The following is a 14411-nucleotide window of genomic DNA, read 5'->3' as shown; positions in this document are numbered from 1 at the left end:
AGGGAGGGCAGGGGAAACAGGGCACAGAACAGTATGGGTGGCACTGGCAGCTACACAGGGACCCTCAGGTGCCCAGTAACAGCTAATGCAATAGTTTCACTCATATATACTTCATAAAGAAGAAGTGCACAGAGGGGCTTGGAATCACCAGTGACTACAAAAGATTGATGCAATGGCATATCTGTAATGAGTGCAGGCTGTGAAGTGCACATGGGACCAAGGGTCCAGGGGGACCCACACCCTGCACATCCATGTTCTTTCATACTTACCTCTCCATAGTCCTGCATCAGCAGTGCAGCAAAAATCACTGGCAAAATGGCATAGTGGCCATTTTCCTGGTGTCTGTACATGTGCAGTAGACTCTGTTAAGTCTGTGAATTATATTTCCATAAAGTCTTTAGTAAGTTAAAACCATGATACAGTCGTTGTTGTATGCTTCTTTTTCTGTAAAACTGCAGGAAACACATTACTTAGAGGATAGATACATACACCAACTATGTACAGCAAAAAAATGAGCTCTATTGTATCCTTCCACTGAATAAACACAACAAAAACAGGAACTACATACATCACAGTCTACTTGCATGTGCCGTCGGCTTAAGAGGAGGGGGCCTGGATGGAAACTGCAAACAGGTCCCCTCCTCACTTAATACGCCCCTGGATTGATGAGGTGTAAAATCAAGGTGCAAATCCCTGGTTTAAATTGAGTACGTGAGGAGTGGAATTAGATGTAGAACCAGGAATAACAATAGTGTCAGCATAATCAAAACTCCTCAAGTTTATCATTATGAGCCACCTGTCTGTCTCTAACTCACTGCTTCTTTCACCTTAGCTTCCTGTCCAGGATGTAGTCAATATCCCGGCACTCAGGATCCTGACGGTCACAATCCGATGGATCCCGATCGTAAGTACTGGGGTTAGGCACTATGGCGAGGGTTAGGTTGCAGGAGGGGTGGGTTAGAGTTAGACTGCGGCAAATGACGGTCAGGGTTAGGCTGCAAGAGGGGTGGGTTAGAATTAGGGTTAAAATTAGAGATGAGCGGGTTCGGTTCCTCGGGATCCGAACCCCCCCGAACTTCACCCATTTTACACGGTTCCGAGGCAGACTCGAATCTTCCCGCCTTGCTCGGTTAACCCGAGCGCGCCCGAACGTCATCATCCCGCTGTCGGATTCTTGCGAGATTCGTATTCTATATAAGGAGCCGCTCGTCGCCGCCATTTTCACTCGTGCATTGGAGATGATAGCGAGAGGACGTGGCTGCGTTCTCTCAGTTTCTGTGTTCAGTGTGCTGCAAATATCTGTGCTCAGTGTGATGCAAATATCTGTGCTCAGTGTGCTGCAAATATCTGTGCTCAGTGTGCTGAAAATATCTACGTTCTCTGCCTGAAAAACGCTCCATATCTGTGCTGCATTGTAGTATATAGTTGAAGGACAGTGCAGAATTTTGCTGACCACCAGTATGTATATATAGCAGTACGGTACAGTAGTCCATTGCTCTACCTCTGTGTCGTCAAGTATACTATCCATCCATACCTGTGCTGCATTTTAGTTGTGCGCAGTATATAGTAGGAGGACAGTGCAGAATTTTGCTGACCACCAGTATATATATAGCAGTACGGTACAGTAGTCCATTGCTTTACCTCTGTGTCGTCAAGTATACTATCCATATGTGTGCTGCATGTGCTGTTTTGGGGACTATTTTTTAAATCTGCCATCCTGTCTGACACTGCAGTTCCACTCCTAGATGGGCCAGGTGTTTGTGTCGGCCACTTGCGTCGCTTAGCTTAGCCATCCAGCGACCTTGGTGCACCTCTTTTTTTCTTTGCATCATGTGCTGTTTGGGGACTATTTTTTAAACCTGCCATCCTGTCTGACACTGCAGTGCCACTCCTAGATGGGCCAGGTGTTTGTGTCGGCCACTTGGGTCGCTTAGCTTAGCCATCCAGCGACCTTGGTGCACCTCTTTTTTTCTTTGCATCATGTGCTGTTTGGGGACTATTTTTTAAATCTGCCATCCTGTCTGACACTGCAGTGCCTCTCCTAGATGGGCCAGGTGTTTGTGTCGGCCACTTGGGTCGCTTAGCTTAGTCATACAGCGACCTCGGTGCAAATTTTAGGACTAAAAATAATATTGTGAGGTGTGAGGTGTTCAGAATAGACTGGAAATGAGTGGAAATTATGGTTATTGAGGTTAATAATACTATGGGATCAAAATGACCCCCAAATTCTATGATTTAAGCTGTTTTTGAGGGTTTTTTGTAAAAAAACACCCGAATCCAAAACACACCCGAATCCGACAAAACATTTTCAGGGAGGTTTTGCCAAAACGCGTCCGAATCCAAAACACGGCCGCGGAACCGAATCCAAAACCAAAATACAAAACCCGAAAAATTTCCGGTACACATCACTAGTTAAAATACTCACCGGGATCCGTTGTGACTTTGACCATTGGGATTCTGCTTTTGTCATTTTGACATCTGTTTTCCTAGGGTTATATTCATGTGACCGGCAGTCGGGAGACCGATGGTCACATGACCTCCACCAACATCCCGCCCCCTCACTATCCCGATGGTCGGCATGCCGACCAACAGGGACTATTTCCACTCGTGGGTGTCCACGACACCCATAGAGTGAGAATAGAACCCATGGCGACTGCAGGTCGCCACCGAGCCCGCAAGGGGCTTGCTGTACTCACCCCTCCCCACCGGGAACCCGGCGTCGGTATGCTGCCGGGATCCCGGCGTCGGTATGCTGACCGGCAGTCAGCCTTATTACACCCGTTTTCCTATGCCCCAAGATATCGATATCAACCTGCCTGGCCTATTTGCTTGCTTCACTTTAATGGTAGCAGCCTGTCTGTGGACTCTGCTGATTGGATGATGTTTAAAACCTTTAGGGTAAGATACAAACTTTATTTTAAGTATCAACCCACCAACCTCACTCATCTATATCCATGCTTTAAGGAGATCCCCAGTCTTGGGTCTTTAGTTTAGGTGGACTGCATTTGCTTTGGTTGATTCATTCTTTGACCAGCTAGGTTTGTTCTAAGGTGACCCTGATGAAGAAGATCCATCATACTAGAACACAAGGCTGTTGTCATAGGAGATTATTCTGCTGGATTCAGGCATTGGGTTACTCAATGTGGATGTAATGATCCAACACTCAGGAGTCAAATTCCATGGGGCTGTCTGAGCAAATGAAAGACTGTATTTTACAATACTCAGTCCCTGATTCTCTGGAATTATTATTCCGAATTCTCTTTATTGACTGACACTTTCAGGACAGGAAACTGGAACTGGACCTTTGTGTCATGACTTCTTCACGTACTGCAGCTCTGGCTTTACCCATGTAGATTGAGGCCTTTCATTTATCAGTCGAAGCGACAGGGGGATATGTTATAAACATAGGAGAGAGATAAAGTGGAGAAAGATAAAGTACCAGCCAATCAGCTTCTGTCATTTTACAGGTTGTGTTTGAAAAAAATTTACAGGCGCTGATTAATTGGTACCTTATTTCTCTCCACTTTATCTCTCTCTCCGGGCTTTGAGACATCTCCCCCAAAGTGAGGAGATGTACCTTAGGCCACTGTGGGGAAAAAGGTCACTTTATCCAGTCATGTCCATGGAAGTCAGGACAATGACAGGACCTACAGTAGGTGTAATAAAAGTTATACCCAGACTGATTTGATTAAATATAAGAGACCCAGTCAATATGACCCTTTATCACAAAATGCTAGTATTAAGACTTTTATACGTATTTCTGAAGCTGATAAAAGATCTAAAGTGAATACGAGACCTAAATACTACAATTTATCTGCTGACCAAAGATCTGCATTGAAATTGCTGAAGAATGATAAAGACATCACCATACGTCCCGCAGATAAATGTGGGAGCGGTGGTGATACAGGATTGGTGTCAGTTTGATCAAGAAATCAGACACCAATTATCAGATGAGAGTACATATGTTAAATTAAGCGGTAATCCTACCATTACAATTAAAAAATTCATTGATAATACCATTGACATGGGTTTTCAGGCAGGTTGGATAGATAGTGATATAGTTAATTATTTAAAGGTTGAGTATCCAATAACACCCATACTCTATACACTGCCTAAAGTCCATAAACAGCTAGAAAATCCACCGGGTCGACCTATTATTTCTGCTAGGGGGTCCCTTCTACAACCCCTTGCACAGTATGTTGATCAGTTCTACAGCCTTTGGTATGTAACACCACTAGCTATATGCGTGATACAACTGATTTTCTGGACAAAATTAGGGATTTTGAACTGCCTGTGCTGATTTGTGGTTGGTAACCCTCGATGTACAGTCACTTTATACTGTTATTCTGCATCAAGAGGGCATTGATGCCATTAGACAACATCTATTGGAAGCAGCTCACACTAAGCCCCGTATTGAGTTCCTATTGAGTCTGGTTGAATTAGTTCTGAAGCAGAATTATTTCATGTATGGTTCTGAGTATTTTGCCCAGGTGAATGGTACAGCTATGGGCTTGAATTTGGCGCCTGCTTACGCCAATCTATATGTGGCTACATATGAGCGTAAATATATGTTTCAACAGTATAAGCATAAAATGTTGTTATACATGAGATTTATTGACGATATTTTTTTGCTCTGGTCTGGCACTGGGGACGAATTAATTGATATGTTTGATACGCTCAATACATTGACTGAGCCTATTAGATTCACTTATACTATAAATCAAAATTCAGCTGTTTTTCTGGATGTAGCACTATGGACGGATGGATCAGACTTATGTACTACGCTATTTTGTAAAGAGAGGGATCAAAATACGATTTTACAAGCAACAAGACAGCATCCACCAATGCTAAAGGAGAGTCTCCCTATATCTCAGTTCTTAAGGGTACTACGAATAAACTCTTCAGGAGAGCTTGCTAGGATTCAGATCGATGAGATGAAAGCCAGGTTTCTTCAAAGAGGGTACTCACCTATCACTCTGCAAAGATGTATTAATAAAGCATACCATCACTTTAGACAGTGGATAAGACTGCAAAATCTTTATCTGAAGATCGAATGGTACATGCTAGTACGTATGATCATACTGCATATGTGACAAAGAGTATCTATAATCAACATTGGTCATTATTGGCTACGGACCCTGCTCTGAAGCTACGTGGAAGTAAACCGCCGATGTGTGCGCATCGCAGGGGCCCCAACTTGCGCCAATTGCTAATGCGTCCAACCATGCAACCATCACAATTGCCTCCACATTGGCTACGGACTGGTAGGACGGGCTGCTTTAAGTGTAAGGGGTGTACAACTTGCAACTCGATGTTAAGTGGTAAGGAGTTCCGACATCCACACAATGGTATGAAGATTCCCATTTGTTACAATTTAACATGTATGAGTGCCTTTGCAGTTTATTTTGTGACCTGGCCATGAGGGATTTACTACATTGGCATGACCAGTAGACCATTCAGAGACAGAATGGCTAATCATAGATACTCGATCAGACTGGCTATTGATACCCATGAGACTGACAAACCAGTGGCAAAACATCTTCTTCAACATAATCATCAAGTTTCATCATTGCGCTGTATGGTCATTGACCAAGTACCAGAGCCTCTTAGAGGTGGAGATCATGTTCTTCTATTAAAGAAACTTGAATCACGATGGATTAATAAACTTGATACTATTGTTCCTCCTGGGCTGAACAAACATAATCCCTTCAATATCTTTATTCATTAATATATAGTTATCTCTACTGGGAATCAACCTTGATTCCTATTAATGTGAGAAGTACAACCTTACTAACTCCTTTCTATTAACTTTATGGATATAATTTTTGACTACTAGTATTTTAGGTATTATAGTATTTTTACTGTGATGAATTTCTATTATTATATAAGGTTTTTATTGATTTGCTGTGGTCTTTGTCTGGGCTCCACTATATAGCTATGGGTTAGATTGATATTGACTGATGGGCCAATCTGGATGAATATTGATATGGTACAGCTGTATCAGATCTTCTATTATTGAGCATCTGGTAGGTAATATAGCTGATGTTATATTATACACAGACTTTGCATTCCTTAAAACTATTGTTTTAATTTATTATTAATATAGGTACTGGATGATCTATATATTGACACATGTAGTGTATCTGGTGTGTGGATTGTAGTAGCACACATTAATTTGTACCCTGTTTGCTGACATATTCTAGATGTTGGAATGCAAGCTTGTAGACTGGTGAAGCGCAAATGATGCATTTCCGGTAATGATGCGAGTTGGCGGTGGTACGCACGCTGGGTAACCAGTGGAGCGCAAGTGATGTACTTCCGGTAATGCAGTGAGTGCGGTAGTCTGTATACCTTACAAAGTTGGTACGTGTTCCTTACAGTTTGTATATTATTGATATTCATCCTGGCGCCATCGGTTGAGTGCTTATATTGTATTGTATGTCTTTTGTGACTTGATGTGATAGATGTTAAAATGTATTATGTTTACACTCATTTCCGGTAATTATGTAATTAAGTAATTGCTATGTGCTATATAAGGGGGCCCGTGAGACTGTGTCAGTATGCTTGCATCTGGCATGTTGAACGGATGTCCCTTGTGGTTGTCTTGAGAAATGTGCAAATAAAAAATGCTATATACTTTTGGATTGGTGAGTGCCCTCTGTTAAGATCTAATGATCTTATTATACCTGTTATATGTGAAAGCTTCCTCTAGCTTTTTTGAGGAGCACTTCACTGGTGACAGTTATACAGATTGGAGTGCGGACATAAAACTTGGAATATATATATATATATATATATATATATAAAACACATGTAACTGTGACAGGGAAGGAGGCCTCTCTCAACTCTGGGCCCCATAGTAGTTGCACTCCCTGCACCTATGGTAGCTACACCCTGGCATATAACACATGTAACTGTGACAGGGAAGGTGGCCCGTCTCAGCTCTGGGCCCCATAGCAGCTGCACTCCCTGCACCTATGGTAGCTATGCCCTTGGTTACAACATCAGCCATGGAACTGTATTAACTACCTACCTGTAAAAATGAGCTTGGATGCCCCTTTATTCTTCATTACTTATTCCGAGCATTGTAATGGCTGAAAACACCCCATGTCCCTTGTAATAGTGTTGGGACAACAAGAAACATTTCACAGATAGTCACATTCAGAGATAATCATCTCAACCTTGTTGAATTGCTGACTCGTCAAGGAGAGTGCACATGTGAGTCCCATAACTCCAGTTTATTCGTATCAGATCTTCATGGAATATTTGTTCTACTTATAGGGTTTAATTAAATTTGCCAAGGAAACTATAAATATCTATTCATTAGTTTAAAATGTTATACGCAAATTAAAAAATGTATAAAAAATAGAACATTATACGACAGATTGTGGGGGATATTTACTAAGGTCCCGATTTTGACCGAGATGCCGTTTTTTCTTCAAAGTGTCATCTCGGTAATTTACTAAGCAAAACTCACGGCAGTGATGAGGGCATTCGTAATATTTTGGAAGTCCTAGGAAAAAAATCACGAATCAATACACCATCGGTCAAATACGCCTGCAATTTGGTAGAAATCGGTCATTTACTAAAAAGTGCAAAACACAAACACTGCCGACAATAGCCAATCACTGCCGTGCTAAAATACAAATCGTGAAAAAGTGCTAAAAAAAACCAGACCTGCTTTTTTATCCCGTGTTTGTATAGGCATGCACGGATCCATGAGATCCGTGCAGGTTTTTCAGTGGGAAGGGGTGGGAAATGTTATAATTTTTCAAAAAAAAAATTGCGTGGGGTCCCCCCTCCTAAACCAAACCAGCCTCGGGCTCTTTGAGCTGGCCCTGGTTGCAAAAATATGGGAAAAAAATTGACAGGGGTTCCCCCATATTTAAGCAACCAGCACCGGGCTCTGCGCCTGGTCCTGGTTCCAAAAATACGGGGGACAAAAAGCGTAGGGGTCCCCCGTATTTTTGAAACCAGCACCGGGCTCCACTAGCTGGACAGATAATGCCACAGCCGGAAGTCACTTTTATACAGTGCCTTGCGGCCGTGGCATCAAATATCCAACTAGTCACCCCTGGCCGGGGTACCCTGGGGGAGTGGGGACCCCTTCAATCAAGGGGTCCCCCCCCAGCCACCCAAGGGGTGAAGCCCGAGGCTGTCCCCCCCATCCAATGGGCTGCGGATGGGGGGCTGATAGCCTTTGTTGAAAGTAATGAATATTGTTTTTAGTAGCAGTACTACAAGTCCCAGCAAGCCTCCCCCGCAAGCTGGTACTTGGAGAACCACAAGTACCAGCATGCGGCGGAAAACCGGGCCCGCTGGTACCTGTAGTACTACTACTAAAAAAATACCCCAATAAAGACATTACACACACACCTTGAAAGTATAACTTTAATGCATACATGACACACCACCATATACACATACTTACCTTATGTTCACACGAGGGTCGGTCCCCTTCTCCAGTAGAATCCATGGTGTACCTGTTGAAAAAATCCTACTCACCAAATCCAGTGTAGAGGGCTCCTCGGATAATCCATTTGTAATCCACGTACTTGTAAAAATAAAAAAACGGGACACCCGACCACGAACTGAAAGGGGACCCATGTTTTCACATGGGACCCCTTTCCCCGAATGCCAGAAACACCCTCTGACTGATGTCTAAGTGGGTTTCTTCAGCCAATCAGGGAGCGCCACGTTGTGGCACCCTCCTGATCGGCTGTGTGCTCCTGTACTGTCTGACAGACGGCACACGGCAGTGTTACAATGTAGCGCCTATGCGCTCCATTGTAACCAATGGTGGGAACTTTGTGGTCAGCGGTGAGGTCACTTTCGGTCAACCGCTGACTACAAAGTTCCCACCATTGGTTACAATGGAGCGCATAGGCGCTACATTGTAACACTGCCGTGTGCCGCCTGTCAGACAGTACAGGAGCACACAGCCGATCAGGAGGGTGCCACAACGTGGCGCTCCCTGATTGGCTGAAGAAACCCACTTAGACATCAGTCAGAGGGGGTTTCTGGCATTCGGGGAAAGGGGTCCCATGTGAAAACATGGGTCCCCTTTCAGTTCGTGGTCGGGTGTCCCGTTTTTTTATTTTTACAAGTACGTGGATTACAAATGGATTATCCGAGGAGCCCTCTACACTGATTTGGTGAGTAGGATTTTTTCAACAGGTACACCATGGATTCTACTGGAGAAGGGGACCGACCCTCGTGTGAACATAATGTGTATATGGTGGTGTGTATGTATGCATTAAAGTTATACTTTCAAGGTGTCTGTGTAATGTCTTTATTGGGGTATTTTTTTAGTAGTAGTACTACAGGTACCAGCGGGCCCGGTTTTCCGCCGCATGCTGGTACTTGTGGTTCTCCAAGTACCAGCTTGCGGGGGAGGCTTGCTGGGACTTGTAGTACTGCTACTAAAAACAATATTCATTACTTTCAACAAAGGCTATCAGCCCCCCATCCGCAGCCCATTGGATGGGGGGGACAGCCTCGGGCTTCACCCCTGGCCCTTGGGTGGCTGGGGGGGGACCCCTTGATTGAAGGGGTCCCCACTCCCCCAGGGTACCCCGGCCAGGGGTGACTAGTTGGATATTTGATGCCACGGCCGCAAGGCACTGTATAAAAGTGACCCCCGGCTGTGGCATTATCTGTCCAGCTAGTGGAGCCCGGTGCTGGTTTCAAAAATACGGGGGACCCCTACGTTTTTTGTCCCCCGTATTTTTGGAACCAGGACCAGGCGCAGAGCCCGGTGCTGGTTGCTTAAATATGGGGGAACCCCTGTCAATTTTTTCCCCATATTTTTGCAACCAGGGCCGGCTCAAAGAGCCCGAGGCTGGTTTGGCTTAGGAGGGGGGACCCCACGCAATTTTTTTTTTAAGTTTAAACATTTTTTTTTTTTTTTTTACAAGGTGCACAATGAAGCCCTGCACGGATCTCTCAGATCCGGCCGAGATTCATTGTATTAAAGTCGGCAGTGTTTTACAAGTCACTCATGTAAAACACTGCCTAAAAAAACGAATGACATCGACATCGGAAAAACCGAAAATGCAGAATACGGCAGCTTAGTAAATTAGTCGTAATCAATTCAAAAAGTTGCATATTTACACTTTCGATGTCATTCGTGATTGAACTTTGACCTCAAACGGGAAAATACGATTCTTAGTAAATTTACCCCTGTGTCTCCCAATGACAGTTTAGAATTATGCAGTAAATCATCAGTGCTGTACAGAAATGTGTCTGACAAGTTACTATGTTACTATGCTAAGTGTACCGCAAATAGTTCCTAAGTGCCAAAGTTGCCAATATTTTGCTACACAGTGACATAAACGCTCTGGTACATAGTTATTTAGGAATAGGCTATAAAAAATATGTCATAGATACCTTCTATAATTGGCATGTAGGCACACATACTAAACTTGTCATTATACAAAAATGACATTTAAACTATGCATCTGATTGCCAATATTAATTATCATACCAATTAATAGGGAAACGCATGTGGTCATGGTATGCATGTATTCACATTTGTTATTAAAATCATGTGTAGAGAAATAAGCTTAAAGGAGAAGTATTTTTTTAAATGTAGGGAGATATTTATCAAATCTTGGGAGAGAGATGAAGTAGAGAAATAAACAAGAAAAAAGAAAACCTGGCACCAACCAGATCCTCAGTGTCTAGACAGCTTGCCTGCAGCTCTCTATATATAGAGGGAGTACCAAACCCTTAATCAACAACCAAACAAATAGAAAAGAGAGCGCTGGCAAGTTGTATTTTAAAGTTTATTCAGCTAATAAAATATTTAAAAAAGAGTTTTAATCTCAGAAAAATGTCAACTGGTTTTACATTTCTAATCTCAAATAATTATCCCTTTGTTTTTATATATATATATATATATAGAGAGAGAGAGAGAGAGAGAGAGAGAGAGAGAGAGAGAGAGAGAAAGAACCGAGGCGGCACTCAGAGACTTGTAACAGCAATCATATATTTGTGCAAATCATATCAACGTTTCGGGGACCTAGTCCCCTTCTTCAGGATAACATAAGTGCCAAAAATGGGTGTTTAAATAGACAAGACAAACACTTACCCCCTGACCCCATCCAATCTGCAGCTGCAGCGTGTCCGTCTGGCCGCCCTTTCATGACTTTCGCCCGGCTGCTCGCGTCTCGGCGGAACCGGAAGTGATGTCGCGAGTGCGAGCCGCGTTACCATGGCTACCACTCGAGGCTTTGCTCGCTGCCCGAGTGTCATGCCCTGGCCGCGTCACTCAAGCTACCTCCAATGCGTCCGCCGATCCCGCGAGATCTGGAGCCCTGGCAAGGGAGACATTTGCGTTACCATAGAAACGCTGTCAACTGTACAACAATACGAACAAAAGAAAAAAAGAAAAAACAGTAAACTAGGTGACATGTTAAGATGACTTTTGACGGTCAATGTTACATTAAAACATCAATCTAAAAATACTGGTGCAAACTCTATTATACAAACGCTTAGGGACATCTAAAAGTGCAAACAGAAAAATGTACACAAACAGGTCCAATTGTTAAAAAAAAGAAAAAGAACCTGCTGGATGTGACAAAAATTCTAAAATGGGCACCTCCTGTATAGCAGCTGGAACTAATGTTAATGCCTTGTGTCTTGAGAATAAACTATTAGTGACATCGGCACAGAGCCCCCCAAAACTGAGTTTCACTAAGCGTGGTGTCGACAAGCTAGGACTTAACCGCATTCACAAAAAATTGATTAATCCCAGATTGTCATTAAGCCCCCCAGGTTTCAAAGTGTTAAGCCTATGGATCCACATGGACTCCAACTGTAATAGCTTGCGTCCCCGATCACCCCCCCGTATTGATTCGGGGACGTGATCGATGATGCGGTGTTTGAACGTGGCCATCGAATGTCTAAATGTCACGAAATGCTTGGCCACGGGCTGTTCCCCACTACCCGATGCCAAAGCATTCCGGATGGCTAGTCTGTGCTGTGCCATTCTGATTTTAAATTGGCATTCTGTTTTGCCAACATAATATCGCCCACATGGGCAGATGATGGCATAAATGACGAACTTCGTACTACATGTGAGGGGCCATTTGATTTTATACAACTTCCCTGAAAAGGGATGAGCTATGGTAGTCCCTGTTGACATTAGAGATGAGCGCCGGAAATTTTTCGGGTTTTGTGTTTTGGTTTTGGGTTCGGTTCCGCGGCCGTGTTTTGGGTTCGACCGCGTTTTGGCAAAACCTCACCGAATTTTTTTTGTCGGATTCGGGTGTGTTTTGGATTCGGGTGTTTTTTTCCAAAAAACCTAAAAAACAGCTTAAATCATAGAATTTGGCGGTCATTTTGATCCCAAAGTATTATTAACCTCAAAAACCATAATTTCCACTCATTTTCAGTCTATTCTGAATACCTCACACCTCACAATATTATTTTTAGTCCTAAAATTTGCACCGAGGTCGCTGTGTGAGTAAGATAAGCGACCCTAGTGGCCGACACAAACACCGGGCCCATCTAGGAGTGGCACTGCAGTGTCACGCAGGATGGCCCTTCCAAAAAACCCTCCCCAAACAGCACATGACGCAAAGAAAAAAAGAGGCGCAATGAGGTAGCTGTGTGAGTAAGATTAGCGACCCTAGTGGCCGACACAAACACCGGGCCCATCTAGGAGTGGCACTGCAGTGTCACGCAGGATGTCCCTTCCAAAAAACCCTCCCCAAACAGCACATGACGCAAAGAAAAAAAGAGGAGCAATGAGGTAGCTGTGTGAGTAAGATAAGCGACCCTAGTGGCCGACACAAACACCGGGCCCATCTAGGAGTGTCACTGCAGTGTCACGCAGGATGTCCCTTCCAAAAAACCCTCCCCAAACAGCACATGACGCAAAGAAAAAAAGAGGCGCAATGAGGTAGCTGTGTGAGTAAGATAAGCGACCCTAGTGGCCGACACAAACACCGGGCCCATCTAGGAGTGGCACTGCAGTGTCACGCAGGATGTCCCTTCCAAAAAACCCTCCCCAAACAGCACATGACGCAAAGAAAAAGAAAAGAAAAAAGAGGTGCAAGATGGAATTGTCCTTGGGCCCTCCCACCCACCCTTATGTTGTATAAACAAAGCAGGACATGCACACTTTAACCAACCCATCATTTCAGTGACAGGGTCTGCCACACGACTGTGACTGATATGACGGGTTGGTTTGGACCCCCCCCAAAAAAGAAGCAATTAATCTCTCCTTGCACAAACTGGCTCTACAGAGGCAAGATGTCCACCTCATCATCACCCTCCGATATATCACCGTGTACATCCCCCTCCTCACAGATTATCAATTCGTCCCCACTGGAATCCACCATCTCAGCTCCCTGTGTACTTTGTGGAGGCAATTGCTGCTGGTCAATGTCTCCGCGGAGGAATTGATTATAATTCATTTTAATGAACATCATCTTCTCCACATTTTCTGGATGTAACCTCGTACGCCGATTGCTGACAAGGTGAGCGGCGGCACTAAACACTCTTTCGGAGTACACAGTTGTGGGAGGGCAACTTAGGTAGAATAAAGCCAGTTTGTGCAAGGGCCTCCAAATTGCCTCTTTTTCCTGCCAGTATAAGTACGGACTGTGTGACGTGCCTACTTGGATGCGGTCACTCATATAATCCTCCACCATTCTATCAATGTTGAGAGAATCATATGCAGTGACAGTAGACGACAGGTCCGTAATCGTTGTCAGGTCCTTCAGTCCGGACCAGATGTCAGCATCAGCAGTCGCTCCAGACTGCCCTGCATCACCGCCAGCGGGTGGGCTCGGAATTCTGAGCCTTTTCCTCGCACCCCCAGTTGCGGGAGAATGTGAAGGAGGAGATGTTGACAGGTCGCGTTCCGCTTGACTTGACAATTTTGTCACCAGCAGGTCTTTCAACCCCAGCAGACTTGTGTCTGCCGGAAAGAGAGATCCAAGGTAGGCTTTAAATCTAGGATCGAGCACGGTGGCCAAAATGTAGTGCTCTGATTTCAACAGATTGACCACCCGTGAATCCTTGTTAAGCGAATTAAGGGCTCCATCCAAAAGTCCCACATGCCTAGCGGAATCGCTCCGTGTTAGCTCCTCCTTCAATGTCTCCAGCTTCTTCTGCAAAAGCCTGATGAGGGGAATGACCTGACTCAGGCTGGCAGTGTCTGAACTGACTTCACGTGTGGCAAGTTCAAAGGGCATCAGAACCTTGCACAACGTTGAAATCATTCTCCACTGCGCTTGAGACAGGTGCATTCCACCTACTATATCGTGCTCAATTGTATAGGCTTGAATGGCCTTTTGCTGCTCCTCCAACCTCTGAAGCATATAGAGGGTTGAATTCCACCTCGTTACCACTTCTTGCTTCAGATGATGGCAGGGCAGGTTCAGTAGTTTTTGGTGGTG

This window comes from Pseudophryne corroboree, chromosome 7 (genome assembly GCF_028390025.1).
Source record: "Pseudophryne corroboree isolate aPseCor3 chromosome 7, aPseCor3.hap2, whole genome shotgun sequence".
Classification (NCBI taxonomy): Eukaryota; Metazoa; Chordata; class Amphibia; order Anura; family Myobatrachidae; genus Pseudophryne; species Pseudophryne corroboree.
Note: the sequence above shows the minus strand (reverse complement) of the source record.